Below are 20,012 nucleotides of genomic sequence, written 5' to 3'. Positions count from 1 at the left end.
ATAATGACTTTTTGACTCTTCCAAAAACCATTTTGAACAGTAAACCAGCTGAAGCTTTCCAAGTAAACATGTGTTATGTTCAATGTCTCGATCAAATGCATTGCCGTTAATCAGTGAAGTGCTTACAGAGTTGAAACTTGCCATTTACAGAAGAAATAGACCAGGGCCCTGTAGTATTTTAGTTGGCTCAGAAAAATCATGTTTTTAGTTCAGAAGAACAATTTTATTTCGGCAGAAGGGAAGACTAGTTTGAGAAGTCTGCAAGCTTAGAGTTTGTGTCGAAGTTTTTGAAGCTGTCAGGACTGAAATCCAGCTCCACTTTCTTCCCATACCTTTTAGTGCCTTGGCCCTCAGAATTATATCTAACTTCTTGAAAGCACAAGCTCTCTACTGTCTTGGTGTAGAAATTTATCCTCATCTCAGTCCTAAATGGCCTACCCTGTATCCTTAAATTGTGACCTCTGGTTCTAGAAATTCCTGCCATCAGGAACATTCCTCCTAGGTTAACCTGTCTAGTCCTATTAGAATTTATAGGCTTCTATTAGAACACCCTCCCTGCCACCCCTTTATTCTAAACTCCCGTGAATATAGCCTTACCAATCCAGACTTTCTTTCATTTGTCAGTCTTCACATCCCAGTAATTAGTATGGTGAAGCTGTGCACCCTCTCCATAGCCAGAACACCCTCCCACGGACACTGAGACTAAACCTGTACTCAGTACTCCAGGTGAGGTCTCACTAAAGCCCTATACAACTGCAGCAAGACACTCCTGCCTTTGCTACCTGCATGCTTACTTTCTGTAACCAGTATACTCAGGTCCTGTTGCATCTCTGGCTTTCTGAATCTAAACAATTCGGATATTAATTTACCTTCCTGTATTTGCTACAAAAGTGGACAACCTCTCCTCATTTATGCACATTTGTTGGCCGTGCATTTGCCCACTCAACTTGTCTTAATCATACTGAAGCATCCCTGTATCCTCCTCATTGTTCACCCTCCTACCCAGCTTATATGTTGTCTTCAAACTTGGAAATGTTACGTTTGCTTCTCTCATCTAAATTATTAATATATATTGTGAATAGCTGGGGTTTAAGCACTGATCCCTGCAGTACCCCACTGGTCACTGCCTGCTGCTCGGCATAGACCCATTAATTCCGAATCATTGTTTCCTGTCTGCCAACTGCTGTCTATTCACTGTCAGTACACTACCCCAATTCCTTTAATTTTACATGTTTATATATGTGGGATCTTATTGAATGCCTTCTGAAGCCCAAGTAAACCGCAATGACTAGCTTCCTCTTGTTGACTCTACTCGTTACATCCTCAAAATTCTAGTTGACTTTTCAAGCTTGAATTCCCGTTTGAAAATCTGTGCTGAATCTGTTTGATCCTGTCACTGTTTTCCAAGAGTTCTGCTATTCAGCGTTTTATTATGGGCTGTAGACTTTTCACCACTACTGACGTCAGGCTAACTAACTTATAATTCCCTCTTTTCTCGCTACATCTTTTTTTAAAATAGGGTTAAATTAGCTACCATCCAATCCATGAGGACTGTTTCAGAGTCTGTGGACCGCCAATGCATCCACTATGTCTTGTGCCATAGTATTCGGGGATCCTAGCAATTCCCATGCTTGTCACTTTTTTTAACAACACTTAATACTCCTTCCTTTACCTTAATAGGGCACGAGTACCCAGGGACCTACTCCACTGACAGCGAATTTGTGCGGGATATTCCACAATCACTCGTAGTTGACAGTCAAAGGCTGATGTGAGATCAAAGAAGGCCCTGTTAAAAAAAATGGTGTGATTCCATACACATTCCTTGGATTTTCTGCACACTCAAAATTATGTCCATTGTGCCTCTTGATGGAAACTGCATTGGTGGCTTTGATAGAATAAAGTGCTGTTTTAAAGAGAATTGTTAAAGAAATGCAGTTCAAATTGACCCATACATTTTGTCAAGGTACTTGTCTAATATTAAGAGAGTTTGTACAATGAGAAGCAATTCTCTGTTTAAATCCTGATACCTTAGTTAAGATTTTCAGTTTAATTAATTTTTCATTGTTAATACAATTAAGCATCTGAATTAACAATATTAATCAACGTCACGTTGTATTCTCTTCTAAAAGAAGAGATCTCATTGTGAAATGTACAACAAATGCTGTAAATAATTCTTATACATGTGTGTAATTAATTGTAGTGGGAAACTTCCTCTCCCCTCCCAGGCCTTCAATTAGTACATTGTTAAATATGATTTTTGAAATAAATATGTTAATGATTACATTCTAGCTTAGTTTTAGCAATTAGCACCATTAATTCTCAGGACCATCAGATACCCTCAGTTCAAAATGCTTAAATTTTACTGTAAAAGTTGTCAATCTTTAGGGATGAAGCTCTTCAACTAGGAGGCGGCAGTGGAGGAGAATTTAAGAAGGATGCTGCAAGAAGGGGAGGAAGGAAGCAGGAAGCTGCAAGAAGTTGCTGAGGGGGAGAAGGAGGCTGCAAGGAAAAGAGAACAGCTTAAACCTGTCAGCCAAGGAGTATTCATTATTACAAATTACTCATGTCTTCCATCGTGAAGACTAATGCAAAGTAATTATTCAGTTCCTCAGCCATTTCCTGTTGTGGCTTAAGGTTAAACCATAGAATTGTAGAATCCCTGCAGTGTGCAAGCAAGATATTTGGCCCATTGAGTCCACATTGACCCTTGAAAGAGCATCCCTCTCAGACCACCCCCCTACCCCTGTAAGCCTGCATTTCCATGGCCAATCTATCTAAACTGCACATCTTTGGACAGTGGGAGGAAACCAGAGCACCCAGAGAAAACCCAAGCAGACAATTGCCAAAGAGTGGAATTGAACCTGGGTTCCTGGCACTGAGGGGCAGCAATGCTAACCACTGAGCCAGGGTGCTGCCAGGGAGGATTGATAAATATTGAAGATATTGATTAATTATCCTAATTCTTTTTCTGTGTCAGTTTAAATAATTAATGTTAAAGCAAATACAGAAACCATTGTTATTACTTGACAGCATTCGTAAGAAATGAGTTAGTGAGAATGAAAGTTGACTTATTAAAAAGCAGGAAGGAGCTCCTGAAAATCAAAATGCATGCCATGTCAACATCTCAAGAGCCTGGGATGGTGATTTTGACCCTGCCTGTACTCTTTGATGCTGCCTGTACTTTTTTTTTCCCTGTGATTTGGCCAGACCTCCTATGTCATTAGAATTGCCGATGCATGTTTTAGTTAATCATGCATGCACAATTGCTTTAGGAATACTGGGCCATTTCTGAGCAACTACGTGCTTCCAAAGTTTGTAAAAACATGGTTAAAGCCTTACTGTGAAGAACCTGACATCGAAGAATAATAAATGAGAATACAACCTTAGGTTTTTTTAAACATCATGGAGTGCAGAATATCTAATTGTATAGCTTACAACATTAGAGAGCAGAGTGTTAGCAATTAAGTGATTTACTGTGCTAAGCAGCCAGAACAGTATTTGTCTATTAATGTTTTGAGCATGATATTCTTTAGCAAAACAATTGGTGAAATCATAGAAATTTAAGTGTGCTAGGACTGTATTTTCACTTCCTGTGTCAGTGTTAGCTTTTCACCAGAGCTTTCTATTGTATCTCTGATTTTCTGCTGTTTTCCTGAAACCACCTATGGTTTTCTTCAAGCCCTCATTTAACGAGTTATTTTGGCAACAAGTAATTGAGTTTGGCTGTCATTTATGGCAATGTTTTTACCAGTTATTCATGTGAAAGTCTTCATTCATTGTGTGTTGCTAAAACTGTTAAGTCCTTATTCTCAGTTTGCTGACCAATGGAAAGAGAACTTTTATTCTCTTTCAAATCCATTCATAATTTTGATCATTTCATGATAGCTCACTATAATTTTTACTGCTCCGAATAATAAATCCTAAATTTTCAAGTGTTCCTTCATCTCGGCATTATTGCCTATCCTTTTATAATCGAGGTGAATCATTGTCAAATGTTTCTGTGGCTTCAGGGTCCTTGTAATTGACTGGTCAAATTTTCAAAAAGTGTTCCAGAAGCTGTAATGATCATATGAAGGGGGTGAATTGGCTCCCTTCTTTTCAATCTCTTCAGACGGCTGCAATGAAAATTTAATATTCGTAGCATGCAGCAGTACCTCATGCCAATTTAAAATGTGGCTAACTAGGTTCACCAGGAACAAATAAGGAGCTAATTGCAAAGTTTGTTGAGTGAAAGGCAAAGCAACCTATTGTTTGCTAACCCTGAGAAAAATAATACAAGCCTAGCTTGTAGACAGAGATACAAGGTTAAGGGATAGTGTCTAGTACAAAAAGGGAGATGAAAGAATATGGAGTTTGAAGTCCATGTGCTGCTCTTGAGATATCTGGTTTTAAGCTATGATTGTATTTGAATAAGGACACCCTGGATTAATGGCAGCTGTGAAGATTGCAAGTACCTTTGTGTCTTCTGCATTTGAATGATTTTCTCCAGTTTGTCAGGGTGTATTGTCATTTGAGAGGTTGGGAGAGACAGTGTTCCTTCTTCAGTTCCAGTTATAAATCCACCTGCTCTGCTTTGCTCAAAAGTAACACCTTGAAATGCAACTAGCCTGTGTATTGCAATGTCTTAGTTCTTTTATCTCAGCTGGATAATTGATGTCTTCTAAATCCAACATGTGAACTTCTCATAAAGGTGTAAATCAAGCAAGACAAACAATTCTGGTTGATTAGTTTCAATCTCACTTGATGTTTCAGTTCAACTGATTTTTGTTAATTGGTGGTTTAATAAAGTTTGACTTGACCAGAGGCCATTTTAGACTGTGACCATTTTTAAGTTAGTGTTTTTCTGGGTAAAATCCTTTTAAGCCCATGTAAGTCTTAAGTATCAAAATCAGATGGTGGAGTCAAAAAATGTCACTACTGTTACTGTTCTAATATATTTTAGAGCCATAGAGATACACAGCATGGAAACAGACCCTTCGGCCCAACTCATCCATACCAATCAGATAGCCTAAATAAATCTGGTCCCATTTGCCAGTATGTGATCCATATCCCACTGAACCCTTCATATTCATAAACCCATCCAGATGCTTTTTAAATGTTGTAATTGTACCAGCATCTATCACTTCTTCTGGCAGCACATTTCGTGCATGCACCAACCTCTGCATGAAAATGTTACTCCTTGGGTCCCTTTTTATATCTTTCCTCTCTCACCTAATGCCCTCTGGTTTTGGACTCCCTGACCCTGTAGAAGAGACCTTGTCTATTTTTCCTAACCATACGCTTCATGATTTTATACCCCTCTATAAGGTCTCCCTTTAGCCTCCAATGTTCCAGGGAAAATAGCCTCAGTCTATTCAGCCTCTCCCTGTAACTCATACCTCCAACCCTGGCAACATACTTGTAAATCTTTCTGACCCCTTTCAAGTTTTGCAACATTCTCCCTACAGCAGGGAGACCAGAATTGCACGCAGTATTCCAATAGTGACCTGACCAATGTCATGTACAGCTGCAACAAGACCTCCCAACTCCTGTACTCAGTGCCCTGACCAATAAAGGCACGCATATCAAAAACCTTCTTCACTACCCTATCTACCTGTGACTCCATGTACTTGCAATTACATAGTCTAAAATGTTTGAAAAGTTCTCAAACATACCCAATAGCATCCACTTAATGCCAGATATTTAATTCCTTTAAACTTTCTTAAATGTCATTATTAATGTATTTACTTTCAAATTAAAAATTAATCATTTTTCAGCTTTAACAGTGTAGTTTCAGTGTAGCCTCAGTACAGCCTTCAATTAATTAATTGGTTCCTTCCTTTGACTGAAAGGATCAGAAGACTGAGATTGGCCTGTGCTATTTATATTTATAATTCTTGTGGTTCCAGTATTTAAATGCACCTGTTTCCTAAATATTTTTAATTCCTCTTGTTGGTAATATTTCTAGCTGCTTTGGGAATTTGATTTCCTACTTAATACTTGAACTGACTCAATTATTTCTCTCTTTTTGTTCTTATTTGGTTTTTCAGTTTTATTAATACTTTTATGATGTCACTTGGTCGCCATGTTACCAGAATGTTTCAACTCTATTTCCAGGGAGGTTATTTACTTCATGATCAAGTTTGCAGTTAAATCAACCATTTTTGTACTGAAAATTAATTTGAATCAAGGAGTTAAAATAAAGCAAGTTGCATCTTTTTGTGGAATTGAAATTGCCAAGTAAATTAAAATGAAATAATTTGAGCTAGAATGAAGATTAGAAATAAAAACAAAAATGTTGAAGGCCTAGCTGCATCAGTGGAGACAGAAACTGAGTTAATGTTTTGAGTCCAGTATGACTGCTTTGGAACTGGAAGTAGAAATGAGATTGCACATCCATACATTTAGTTTTGTTTTCTCATGTTAGTACAGTAGTCTAAGATTCCTTCCAAGTTTGTTTTTTTTTAATTAATAAAGCTCCTTTTGGCTTTTCTAACGGGAATGTGGATTTCTTCATGCTGTCTCCTGTAGCAACATTGGCAAAGTTTGTAAAATCATCTCTATTCCAGAATCTAATACTGTGAAGCCTTTATAAGTGGACACAACAAAAAAAACCTGCGTGATGAAACATACAAGAGTTACTCTGACCAGCCAGGCAGTCTGCTTGATCAGCATCCCATCTGCCATTTTAAAGTACAGTCAGTACCGGTGCACAGTGACAGCAGTGTACCATTTATCACAATGCACTGCACAAACTAACCAGAGCTCCTTTCATAGCACTGTTTAAACCTATGACTTTTGCCACCCAGAAGGACAAAGGCAGCTAATCCATGGGAAGACCACCGCCTGCATGTTCCCCACCGAGCCCCGGTCCATTCTGGTGTGATACGTTTTGTTTGTTCCTCACTGTTTGTTCAAAACCCTGGAGCTTCTTTCCTAAAGGACTGTGTGAGTGCCCACATCAGATGGACTGCAGCTGTTGAAAAGTGTGGCTCACTATCACCTTCCTGAGGTCACTTAAGGATTGATAAAAATGCTGCTTTGCCACCTGTGCCCCATATAGGCAAAAATAGGGTGCATTGGGCACTCTTAATTTGAGAACTATGGCCAGACAATATAGGAAGACTTTTTGCAATTTTAAGCAAGGAGTACAGCCGGTATTTAAAGCTGTGGAATCTGCAACTTTTGCCTGTTTGGGATCCCTGACACTCCTCTGTGCAGCTCATTTCTTTCTGCTTCTAAATTTTCTTGGGCTTGTCACTTTTTTTGTGAACTTGGCACATTTTATGGAAGAAACTGCTTTTGTCGAATGGTAAACTCTTAACCCAACATTGCATAGCAGTAGCAATATCACTTTGTTTTCTGGATTGCCTACTCTCATTGCCGCATCTCACAGGGAGTGTAATTTTTAGGCTACTATAGATGAGGAGCATAAACTCACTATTTGATTTTACAAAGGTGTTTCTTTCACAAATTCTGTTGCTTCCTCGCCCTGACTTTAACAGCTTCTTGAGTCAGAGAACATGCACGCAAACAATGAGGGGAGTTTTCCTTTGCTACCTCAGGGTCCATACCATTTACCAGCCTTAATTCTCTCATCTTTTGCTGATGGATCTGCTTTTTTGAGAAGATTTGGCTTTGGGGGAATGTGGATGGTTTGCTCAGATCTGTCAGTTACAGGCAGGGCTGTGAATTTCATTGGTCAGTTGGCATGGCAAGTGGTGTGAACTTGTGGAGGTATTTATATCTCGTTATTGCTGTTCAGTCATGTGTGGTACAGGATTGATGGTTCTATTGATCTTTTCCTGTGTGTTTGTTCATTTCAGTTATTTCTAGAAATTTGTTGATAGTGTTTAACTTGGAGAAGAAATATTGAGTTCACAAGCAGTGACAATGACATCAGCCATCAGAAAACCAACCTTACTCAAGATCCAATAGACACCTAGATTGTTGGTCTTTATAAACAGGTTTATATTGCAGGTTTATGGGGACACAATAGTGAAAGAATGATATGGCAAAAAGTGGAAAGGGCTTTGGAAGAAGAATATTTTGAAGTAAGTTTTCCTTTCCCTCTGTCACCATGGAAAAAAATGTATAATGTGCAAGATAGGTTTAGATATGTATAAACAATATTGTATATTTAGAAATTCTGAAGTGTTGCACTCTTTCTTGGCTACATGCTGTTGCATGAAACAAAACAAAATTTCATGATTTTTAATCTCATGTGCACCAATATTTGATTAATCATTTGAGTTTTTTGCCAGAACACAAAGGTCTTTCAGTCACTATAATGAGCAGTGCAGTGAATTAAAATATACTATAAAGACACGATATAAAAAAGGGCAATTGTGACCTGTCTTATTCTGATATGGCAATGTTTTATTATTTTAATGCTTGAAATGTAATGTCAGCTGATGCAGAAATCACTTTTTCAGTTTTAGTGATACCTCTTCTAATGACTATAACGTTTGCACATAGATGAGCTCAGCGTGTACCCTAATGTTTACTCTTGGAATTCTTCATAAGCAACTCCAAAGTTGGCAGGCTGAGCACTTCATGCATCTTTTTATAAGAGCTCTTTCTCTATCTTCCACCCCATATTATTTTGTTCACTCATATTCTAAAAATATAATCAGAGTTTCAGCTGAATGGTTTTTTTTGTGTGTGTGTATCTGTCCATTTGAGGTTACATGCATTCTTTAATACTCGTTGGTCAGCTAGCTGGCTTCTGTATGCAGTGGATCTGTAACCTCGTGACAGTTCTTTTGTTTGGAAAATACATGTGAAGTGTATTGGAATTTCTTCAAATGATGCTGTGGTGCACATTGTACTGTTTCTGGAGTTGGTGGTGTTGGGTATGAGAGAGATTGTCACCTACATTCAGAAAGCAAAGTTAGCGAGAGTATAAACAATCTATCTACTGCGGAACTGGAGATACTTAGGTATGATAGGTTCCTTTCTCTGAAGGGCATGATGAGCTAGTTTTTACAGCAAGGTTTCATAGTCCAGATTTCATTCACTTGATTTCACAACTTGTCATGATAGGACTTTAACTGAAGATCGCTGGTTGTTAGGCAGGTATCATAATATCTGGACACGTGTGATTATTTTGTTTTAAATAATGATAAGAAATGGATAAGGAACTGACGTGATGTTGGGTGAGACTTTTTTTGGCAGATTAGATTGGAGACCATTTAGTGTCATAGAGATATACAGCATAGAAACAGATCCTTTGGCCCAACTCATCTATGCTAACCAGATATTCTACATTTAATCTATTCCCATTTGCTAGCATTTGGAACGTATCCCTCTCAGCCCCTTCCAATTCATGTACGCATCCAGCTGCCTTTTAAATTTTGTAATTGGACCAGCCTCCACCGTTTCCGACAGCAGCTCATTCCATACACACGCCACCCTATGTGTGAAAAAAAAAATCACCCCTTAGATCACTTGTAAATCTTTCCCCTGTCACCTTAAACCAATGGCCTTTGGTTTTGGATTCCCTTACCCTGGGGGAAAGATCTTGGCTGCTTTTCAGCCTATCCATACCCAACATGATTTTGTAAACTTAATAAGGTCACTCCTCATCTTCCAATGCTCCAGGAAAAAGAGCTCCGAACTATTTGACCTCGACTTATAGCTCAAACCCTTCAACCCTGGTGGCAGAGAGCTTTTCTGAACCCTTTCAGAACCTTTTCTTGTAGAATGTTGAGAAAATTGAAAATAGTAAGAAAGATTTTCATAATGACTGGGGAATAATGGAAGTTTGACATAAATAACAGTAGATTCAATACGCGGGTAAGGAAGAAAAAGGTGGCTTATTATAAATAGATTTGATGGCTCATTGGATGAAAGTTTGTTTGCATATTATAAACACTGACAGTTGGATCTGCTGTAGATTGAAGTGAAAATCTTGTGGTTTAACAAGCCTTAGATTTCATTGTGACACGAGATTAAGCTTATTTTTACATCTAAACATTTTTGCTTCTAAAATAAACAGTGCTAATGTATAAATGCTCACTATTGGAATATAACTAAGTTGCTATTTAAAATCAGTTTCCATTCACATTTGACAATGAGACTAGCAAGGAGAACTTGAACAAACCATCCGGAAATGTCACCCACATGCAGGCGTGGTGGTGCATGACGTGACACTTTGAGAGGAAGTGTGGCGCGATTCTTTGGGCACCCAAGCTTTGTTGATAGACCTGTCCAAATAAGGACATAGATGGGAGCTCAGAGTGCAAGATTAGTTGCGTTTCACTTGAAGGTCAGTGTTGGTCTTTTAATGCTGATGGATACAGCGGTTGTAAGTATTTGAAAGTGTAATACTTCATTTTGGATGTGATTTATGTAAAAGCTAAGGCATGAATTGTCTAGATTAAACTTTTCATTCAGAAGCTAAAAACTAAAGTTAGCAATATGGTAGACTATGATTATGAGGAATATCGTCTTATTCTGTCAAGATTAGGTTTTGTCAATACGACGCAAGCATCTATGCCTTTAAACAGTTTCTAATCTGTACAACCTGTTTCTTAATAAATATAATTTCCACGCGGAGATTTGTAGCATCTTAAAAATGTGCTTAATCTGTCTTTTGAACTGCTACGTACAGAATAACCCCATAAATAAATATAAATTAGACTTTTGCTCAATGTCGACATTATGTTTTAGTGTAATAGCAAACCTGTATTATTGTGACTGTGTAAGCATTAGGCGGACAGCATTTCTAATGCCAAAGGTATAACTCCTTTGTACAGTAGCAAATGAACCCAAGTGTAACACAATAGGTCTTAAATCTAGAAACAACAAATAAAGAATTAACTTGTTGAAATAGAGCTTTTAGAATCTAAAACAAGTAAAACAAATTATGTTTTCATTTTAACATCTTACCACATCCTGTTCTGTCTGTTACTTCCTGCTTCAAATTTATTGTAACTTTCATGCCAACTTCATTATTTCAAAGGCCACAAATTGTGCAGAGTAAAAAGATACCATGATTTGAATTACTGATTTATTTTGTGTTTAAAATGCCTTAATGTTCTTTTAGCTTTAAATCACTTTAGTCTCCATTATGGTAGTTTTCCAAAATAGAGTTGTAATATAGCAATCATGACAATATGTCATCTTCTTTGACTTGTGTTTGCATAATAGTTACTGATTTTGTTTTTTTTCATATTGTTCCTACTTGAATGCAGCAAGATGACAAGAACGTCGGGCTTTCAGCCTGTAGCTTAAAAAAAGGCTCTGAGAAGCTGAGTCAAAGCTAACTTAAGCAGGTGTTGCATGTTGTTATTAAATGCCCCCTTGACCAAATTTCTGTACACATTACTGTTCAGTTTTCTGGAGTGATCTTGTGGACAGCATAATTCCACCTGATTTTATGCAGTATTCCATTTGGAACATTGCTGCCATGTTGGTGCCTTTCTTTTTGAACTCTTAGTATGTGTATGCAACTAAAGCCTTTCAGCATTAATGGATTGAAACAAATTCTGATGTTCACTGTTACAAAGTAGAAAAAATGAAAATGAAGTTGAAGGTAAATTCCTTAATTCAGTAATGCTTTTAAAATAATAACACTTTTTTTGCAACAGATCTAAAATTAGAGATTTAATAACGTAATTGGCTGAATATCAAAAGTAAATATTTGAATATGTATCGCGTTCTTCCCTGCTTTATTTGACATTGTCATCAAATATGTGAGTAAAATGAATATTGAACACAATTCTAGGAGGTACTGTTATTGCAATTTCTAGCTCTCGACTACTTTAGAACATAATTTGATTTTAAATGTTATTTCATTCTCAAAATGATATTTCATTCTGTACAGTACTGATGTGCTCTCCCAGTGTTAAAAGAATAATAATAATCCTGTATAGTTTAGTCTTTCAGTGGCACAGTGATGTCACCCAAGACTTTTTTTTAAACTTAGTAAATCCCTCATTTTATCACATGGCTGCCCATTCAACAGTAAGATCACTAATTTTCCAATGTGGAGAAATTAGATTGTGATTAAATATGCTTTCCTCAGTAAAGTGTTAAAGCTGACTCCCTCAAGGTGAGCAGGATTCAAATCGTGCCCCAAAGGTTTAAAGGAAGTCTGTGTGTTGATTTAATTTAAAGTTTTTGTTCACGATGTAAACTTTAAAAGACAGCTCAGGTACTCTGATGAAGGGTCTAGGCCCGAAATGTCAGCTTTTGTGCTCCTGAGATGCTGCTGTGCCTGCTGTGTTCATCCAGCCTCACATTTTATTATCTCAGGTACTCTGAAGGTGGTTTGCACAAGGAGTGATAAGGAAAAGTTGTTTGCAAGTACTTCCAACTGCAACCAAATTTTCTTACTTTCCCTCAAACTGTATTCCAGGGAGACGTAGGTAGGGAACATGAGACCATGTACTGCATATTTGGAATTGAGTTGAGATATAAGTACTTTAAATCTTTTTTTATTCAGATGATTGAAGATCATTTCTGGTTCATTTGTGCTGTGTAGCTATTTGTGTAGCTATTTATGTTGCTTCAGCAGAAAAGCTTCAGTTTGCTGTGCAATTGGCCTTTGGTTATTCTTCTGCTTCCTGTAGGTTTTTCTTTGGTCACTATTTGTAATGAACTGTATTTGCATAACTGATCAAAATGTCAGAAAACTGTCAAAGTGCAAATCAGCAACGAGCCTTACAGATTTTACTGCACAAATTACATTGACTTTGAGTTGGTTAGCTAAAATGCAGAGAAATACACAAATGGCTTTTGCTCCCTGTTTTTAAACACAATACTTTGTTTGCCCTATTTGTACACTACTAAAGGAAGTATACGCTAATAAATTGCCCACAATTCTATCTATCACCATGGCAGTTTTTATTTCCTGTTCTCTTTGTTATTAATATTTTCTGTTCAGAAGTGTATCCTGCAGAGAATGTAGTGTGGCAGTTTAAGTGTGGGATTTGGGGGAAGTAGGGGAGAGAGGTGTTTTTTCTCGCTGCTTGTTTTCTGAACTACTTTCATAAACCAGTGGGGGCAAGAGCAGACCGAAGGGCAACAATTAGGAGATTATTAAGGGATTAACTGAGAAACACCAGGGATTTGTAAAAGTCAAAGAACAAGAGAACAGTGGCTCAGCGGTTAGCACTGCTGCTTCACAGCGCCAGAGATCGAGTTAGATTCCACTCCTGGGTGACTGTCAGTGTGAAGTTTACACATTTCCCCATGTCTACGTGAATTTCCTCCCACATTTAAAGATGTGCAGGCTAGATGGGTTGGCCATGCTAAATTGCCCGTAGTGTTCAGGGATGTGTAGATTAGGGTTATGTGAGGTGGGACTGGATGGGATGTTCTGGATGGTGTGGACTTGTTAGGCCGAAGGGTGTGTTTCCACACTGTAGGGATTCTATAAGCAAGTCCATACCAACTCTCAGACCGTCCCATCCAGACTCATCCCACACAACTCACCTGATCTCCTCTTAAAGAGGCAAGGTTTAACTACGGATAGTCAGCATGACTCTCAGATGGAGGTCATGCCTAACAAATTTGATTGAATTTTTTTGAGTTGGTGACCAGATGTGAATATGAAGGTAGTGCAGTTTATGTGGTTTATATAGATTAAGCAAAGCCTTTGAAAAGGCTCCACATAGGAGACACTGATAAATAAGATAAAAGTACATGGGATCCAACTCTTGACAATTGGATCCAAAATGAGTTCAGTGGTTGGAGATAGAGTAGTGGGAGGCCGGTATCAACTTGCACACCACAGGAATCAGTGCTGGGTTTCTCATTATTCATGATGTGTATAAACGGCATACATGGGAATGTGGGGGATGTGATAAGTAGGTTTGCGAAAGATATGAAGATTGGCTGTGTAGTTATTAGTGAGGAAGAGGGTGTTGGGTTGAAGAAGACATAGGTGGATTGGTCAGTTGGGCAGATCAGTGGCATATGGAATTTAACCCAGAAGAGTGAGGTGATGCCCTTTGGAAGAACCAACAAGACAAAGGGGTTCTCAGTATAGGACAGAGCATACGGTACACTTGCCTTTATCAGTTGTGGCAAAGGTAATAGCAGAGAAGTTATGTTGCAAATGAACAGAACTTTGGTTAGGCCACAGTTGCAGTATTGTGTGTAGTGCTAGCCACTACACAATAGGAAGGATGTGATTATACTGGGGGGATTTAAAAAGAGATTCATCAGGATGTTGCCTGGGCTCAAGTAATTTAGCTGTGGAGAGGCTGGATAAGCTTGGAGTTATTTTCTTTGGAGCAAAGAAGACTGTGGTGAGATCTTCTTGACGTGCAAGATTAAAGGATATGGGCATGGTGGATAGAAATTAGCTGTTCCCAAGTTGAAGGGTCAGTAGCAAGAGGGCGTAATTTTAAGGTGGAAGGCAGGAGGTTTAGAGAGGATTTGCGGAAAGAACATTTTCACCTAGAACATCTGGGCATCTGGAATGCCCTGCTTGGGAGGATAATAAAGATGAGAAATCTCACAATGTTTTTTAAAAGTACTTGGATGAATATTTGAAATATCATAACCTTCGAGGATATGGGCCAAGTGCTAGGAAGTGTGATTAGACTAGATTTAGAATAGTCTTTGTTGGTGCAGACTCCAGGGACTAAATAGCTTCTTCTCTATAGTAAGTTTCTATGATTCTAAATGTTTGTTAACTGTTCTCACCATATATTTGCTCTGTCTAACAGAAGCAACACCTAGTACTTATATATTGCTTTAATCTAATGAAGCATTCCAAGGTGTGTCCCAGGAGCATCATTAATCAAAACTTGGTAGCAAGCCATCTGAATGACTGAGATGGCTAACCTCCAACCATCTCTGTCTCAACTCAACCTGTTGAAGTTCTCATTATACCTTCTGGAATAACCAGCTTTCTTGTTTATATTTTCCTGGCCAGCCTCCTATCTTTTACTCTCCCTTTTTATAAGGCATTCTTATCCTTGACTTCAAATCACTCCATGACATTGCCCTTCCCTCTTTCTGTAATGTCCTCCAACCTTCCAACTCTCTGTATTCCTCCAATTTTCGTTACTTCAGAGTCAATGGTTGCCTTTAATTACCGAAGCCCTAACCTCTGTGCTGTCCTCCTTTACGACTCTCCTTTGAGAAAGCTTTTGGTCTTTGCGGCTCTGGGTAAATTAGACCAGATCATTTTCATGTGGATTTAGATGAGATTAGATTCCCTACAGTGTGGAAACAGGCCCTTTGGCCCAACAAGTCCACAGCGCCCTTGGAGCATCCCACCCAGACCCATCCCCCATAACCCACACACCCCTGAACACTACGGACAATTTAGCATGGCTGATCCACCTAGCCTGCACCTCTTTGGACTGTAGGAGGAAACCGGAGCACCCGGCGGAAACCCACACAGACACTGGGAGAATGTGCAAACTCCACACAGACGGTCACCTGAGGCTGGGATTGAACCCGGTCCCTGGTGCTGTGAGGCTGCAGTGCTAACCACTGAGCCACTGTGCCGCCCCTACCTTGAATGCTTTACTGTGTTACAAATACAGTACTATATAAATGGGGGAAGTGGAGAGAATATGATAGCTCAACAGGGAAGGAAAGAGAATGCTTTGCATGTGGTCTGCAGTGGGGGCAGCTTACCTGCTCGAGGGTAACCAGGGATGAACAGTGTATGCTTTGTCAACCAGTGGCACTCGTGCCATGAGTGAATAAAAATAGAAAATAATATGGTGGATAGTGAGAAACTATTTCCTGTAAAATCAGAGCTTGGTAATTTTGGAGTGAAATTGGAATGCAGTTTTTCACAGAAAAACTAGAACTTTATTTTTGCCACAATAGATAGTAGATGCTGGGTCATTTGTAATTTTCAAAACTGAAATCAACAAGTTTCTTTTTTGGTTAAGTATTTTAAAATGTATGGACAAAAGGCAATAAATGGAACTTAAGAGTAAATGGAACTAAGATAGAGAGTAATCTATTTGTTCTTAATTATGCGGTGAGGACAATATTGTTTGGGCCAGCATTTATTACCCGTCGCTAGTTGCCCTTGAAAAGCTGGTGGTGAGCTGATTCTTGAACTGCTACAGTTCATTTGCTGTAGAAAGGCTTGTATTGCTGTTAGGAACGTAATTTCACAAGCATTTCTGAAGGGATGGCGATATATTTCCAAGTTAGAGCGATGAGAGTTTTGGAGAGGGGCGTACTGATTCCCTTATATCTGCTGCCCTTGTCCTTCTAGATATTAGTAGATGTGGGTTTTGAAGAAGTCTTTCTGAAATGAATTTCTGAAATGAATTACCGCAATACATATTGTAAATGATGTGCACTGCTGCTACTGAACATCGGTGGAGGGAGTGAATGCTTGTGGATGTGGTGCCGATTCAAGCAGGATGCTTTGTTCGGGATGGAGTCCAGCTTCTTGAGTGTTGGAGCTGCACCCATCAGGGCAAGTGCTGAGTATTCTGTCACACTCCTGACTTGTGCCTTTGTGGATGGTGGACAGACTGTGGGGAGTCAGGAGGCCAGGCAGCTACTCCATGAGTCCATGCATTGCAACTGGTGTGCTGATACCATTCGCAGCATTGACTTCCGGTTCCAGAAATTGCTACCATGCAGAGTCCTTTAGAGTCCAGGCAGAAGAAAAAAAAATTAGTAGGAATGATCTGACTTACTGTTATAGCAACGTTATTTAAATGACTAGTCCAGGTCAGTTTTTGATTAATGGTTGCTCCCAGAATCTTGATAGTGGGGTATGCAGTCATGATAATAGCATGGAATATTAAGAACAATATTTAGATTCTCTCTTATTAGAGATGATAACTTGGAACTTTCAGTCCAAGCTTGGATCTTGTCGAAGTCTTGTTGTGTTTGGATATGGACTATTTCTGTATATGCAATGTCACGAATGGTATTGGTGATTGTGTAGTCAATAGCAAACATTCCCATTTCTGACCTTATGATGGACAGCAGGTCATTGATGTAGTAGCTGAAGATTAATGGATGAAGGACACTACTGAATCATATCTAGCACAGAGGAAGATGATTGTTGGAGGTCAGTCATCTCCGCTGCAGGACATCTATTCCTGCACCTTAGTTCCAGGACATCTGTGCAGGAATAGAGATGTCCTGTAGCTGAGATGACTGACCTCCAACACCCATCTTCCTTTGCGCTAGGTACGATTCTAATGAGCAGAGAGTTTTCAGCCTTAAACCCTTTGACTTGAGTTTGCCAGAGCTCCTGGGTATCACACTCCATCAAATGCAGCTTTGATGCCAAGGGCAGTCACTATCACCTTACTTCCAGGATTCAGCTCTTTGGCCCATGTTTGAACTAAATGGGGGTCGGGAGCTGAGTGACACTCATGAAAGCTAAACCATGCATCAGTGAGCAGATTACTGCCAAGCAAAGGCTGCTCTAACGGTGATAATATCTTCCATTACTTTACTGATGGCCAAGAGTAGACTGATGGGCTGGTAATTTGCCAGGTTGAATTTGTCTTGCATTTTGTCTCCAGGACATACCTGCACTGTTTTCTACATTAGGTCGATGCTAGTCTTGTAGCTGTGTCAGGACAAAATCTAATTGATCAACTAGTTTTGAGGGATAATAGGAACTGCAGATGCTGGAGAATCTGAGATAACAAGGTGTGGAGCTGGATGAACACAGCAGGCCAAGCAGCATCAGAGAAGCAGGAAGGCTGACGTTTCAGGCCTAGACCCATGGCCTATGACTTTCCTTTATGCTGTAAATTAGCTCTACGGAGTAGAATGTGTCAAGGTCTGGGAACTATTCTGCAGTTTTTTTCTCTTACCTAGGAAAGATATATTGTGTAAACAAATACATAGAATTTCTTAAACAAGTATTGTGAAAAGACTGATTTCTACAATTTTACTATTGTGTCTGCAAAAATGGATCAAAGATTCTTGACTATTTGTCTTTGTTCAGAACTTATTCCTCCACTATATAAGTAGAATGTAAATTATAAGCGGAAAGTGTGATTAAGCATCTTTTACCCTTCAGAATGACTTAACTGCCACCTTTGTAACTGTTCCTTGCATTGATATAAATTCCATCTTTCTTTGGACTTGGCTAAATGTACTTTAAGTTTTCATTTGAAAGTCTAGGAATGTAGTGTATGTACAAGAGTTGGTTCTGGAACCATTCCAGTAAAAATGGTCTCGGTGCAGGAGATAACAAATGTTGGACATTGCTTTTCTCAGCAGCAAATTTTATCTGCGTTTACACAGTGGAACAGGAGTTTTGTGCTAAATCAGAACAATGTCAAGAATTGCAGTTAGAGGTTTAATACGTTGTTTAAATTGACTGTATCCTTTTGATTTTGAATGATTATTATTACTTTTACAGGGCTATTTTTAGATCAATAGCTTATATTTTACAATGGTCTGGTAATTAAATGTCATTTTAAAATTTGGTGCACAGTTGTGTGACACAAGTATGGTACAGTACTCCCTTTCATCTTTTACTCTATGCAGCTCATATTTGAAGATTCAGTATGATAAACTGTTGTCATGCTCGATAAGTTTTCTTCCCAATTAGCTTGATTCTCCCATTTACCTTGATAAATTTTACCATTCTTTTGGCCCCACATCAACATCTTTTGACATTACATTTAACCTTGAAGTGGTTCTTGTTTTGATATTTGATGTTCTCATATTAAAATTTGACAGTATTTTGGTCGTGACGTGCTAATTACTTTGCTGATCTTGTATTATTTATTGGTCTGGATTTTCACTGAGTCACATTATTTCAGCAGACCTTTCAAAAGGTTGCAGGCTTGGGAGTGGTCCTGATTCTGAGAATCCTGACCCTATTCCTGGATTTTTGATTTCAGGAATGCCTTTAAAAGATTGCTTTGGATTGCAAACCTGAACCTGACACTTCTGCCCAAGCGAGCTCCATTGTGGGGATAGGCATGGTTTTCTCTTTTTTTTGTATTTTATTGGCATTGTGTCAGTTTTTAGAGAGTTATAATTCATAGCACACCAGCATTAATTATAGCCTGCACGAGGAAGCCTTTTGAAAAGTAAGCTCGTGGCCTCCATGCCAAGTTATTCCCATCCTTCTACCCCCAAATGGCACACATGCCACTTTCCTGCCCATTTGCTGTATTAAAGCAATTAACCCTGTGGTGAAAAAGCTTTAAAAGTAAGTAATTAATCAATATTAGGCCAACAAAAGTGTCAAGCTTCCAGACCCTTTAAAATTTCAATGTAAAAACATGTAAAACAAGAAATAGAGAAATTGCCCATTGGAAGTATAAGCTTCCCAGGCAGCTTTCCACTTGGACCTCATGTCAGGTCTTTAATAGGGTCCTGATTTACGCATTCTGACACGCATCCAGTCTTTGGTGATCCAGAGACTGGAAGATTTGACCCATTGTTTTCTTTTGTATTTCCTTCAGCTGTCTTTGAATTGCTTCCTCTCTCTCTCACTGTCTGCTAGCATGCAATGAATTTCACCATCCTTGTTATTCTATATCTTGGTCCACATTTGTTTTGTTTTGCTGTAATGCAAACAAGAAATTGTTTCACGGCTAGCGATGATTAACAATGTCTTGTTACTACTTAATATTTTTGGTGTTGAATTTTATCTAGTACTAAGTTCCCAGTTGTGTGCAGGCTCAAACATATTGCTTCAGTACCTGAGGGGTGCTAAGCATTGTGGAATCATCAGTGACAAACCTGAGGTCAGGAGCTGAAGGAGTCCTGGTGGAACTCAAACTGAGCATCAATGAGTATGTGATCCTTCTATCAGTTTGGTGATGATCCAGAGTAGACTGATTAGGCAGTAATTGGCTGGGTTGGATTTGTACTGCTTTTTACAGACAGGTCATATCTGGGCAACTTCAACATTGTTAGGTGGATGCCAGTGTTATAGCTGCACGTTAACAGCTTAAGGACATACCAGCAAACCCACGGAATTTGAGGATATATCCAGGGTTCCTTGATCTGCTTATTCAAAAATTTAAGTATTTTATACAAGTTTCTTTCTGTAAGTTACAGACTTACACAATTGACCTGGGGTGTAATTTAATACTACATTGTTG

At 38.8% G+C, this 20,012-nt stretch overlaps 1 protein-coding gene across 12 annotated transcripts in view; it reads left to right on the top strand.

Moving 5' to 3' along the window:
- Nucleotides 1-20,012, top strand: part of LOC125451575 (CYFIP-related Rac1 interactor B) — a 178,687-nt gene that overhangs the window by 82,024 nt on the left and 76,651 nt on the right. The window contains exon 1 of one of the 12 annotated variants that reach the window (XM_048528837.2): nucleotides 10,179-10,249. The exons of 10 other annotated variants lie outside the window; for them this stretch is intronic. The gene's annotated coding sequence lies outside the window, so the exon portion shown is untranslated. Of the gene's footprint in view, nucleotides 1-10,178; nucleotides 10,289-20,012 lie in introns of those variants that run through there. One more of the 12 variants, XM_048528834.2, reaches the window with a different exon arrangement.

This window comes from Stegostoma tigrinum, chromosome 5 (assembly GCF_030684315.1).
Source record: "Stegostoma tigrinum isolate sSteTig4 chromosome 5, sSteTig4.hap1, whole genome shotgun sequence".
NCBI classification, from domain to species: Eukaryota; Metazoa; Chordata; class Chondrichthyes; order Orectolobiformes; family Stegostomatidae; genus Stegostoma; species Stegostoma tigrinum.
The sequence above is the reverse complement of the archived record's forward strand: the minus strand, read 5'-3'. Positions and strand labels throughout refer to the sequence as shown.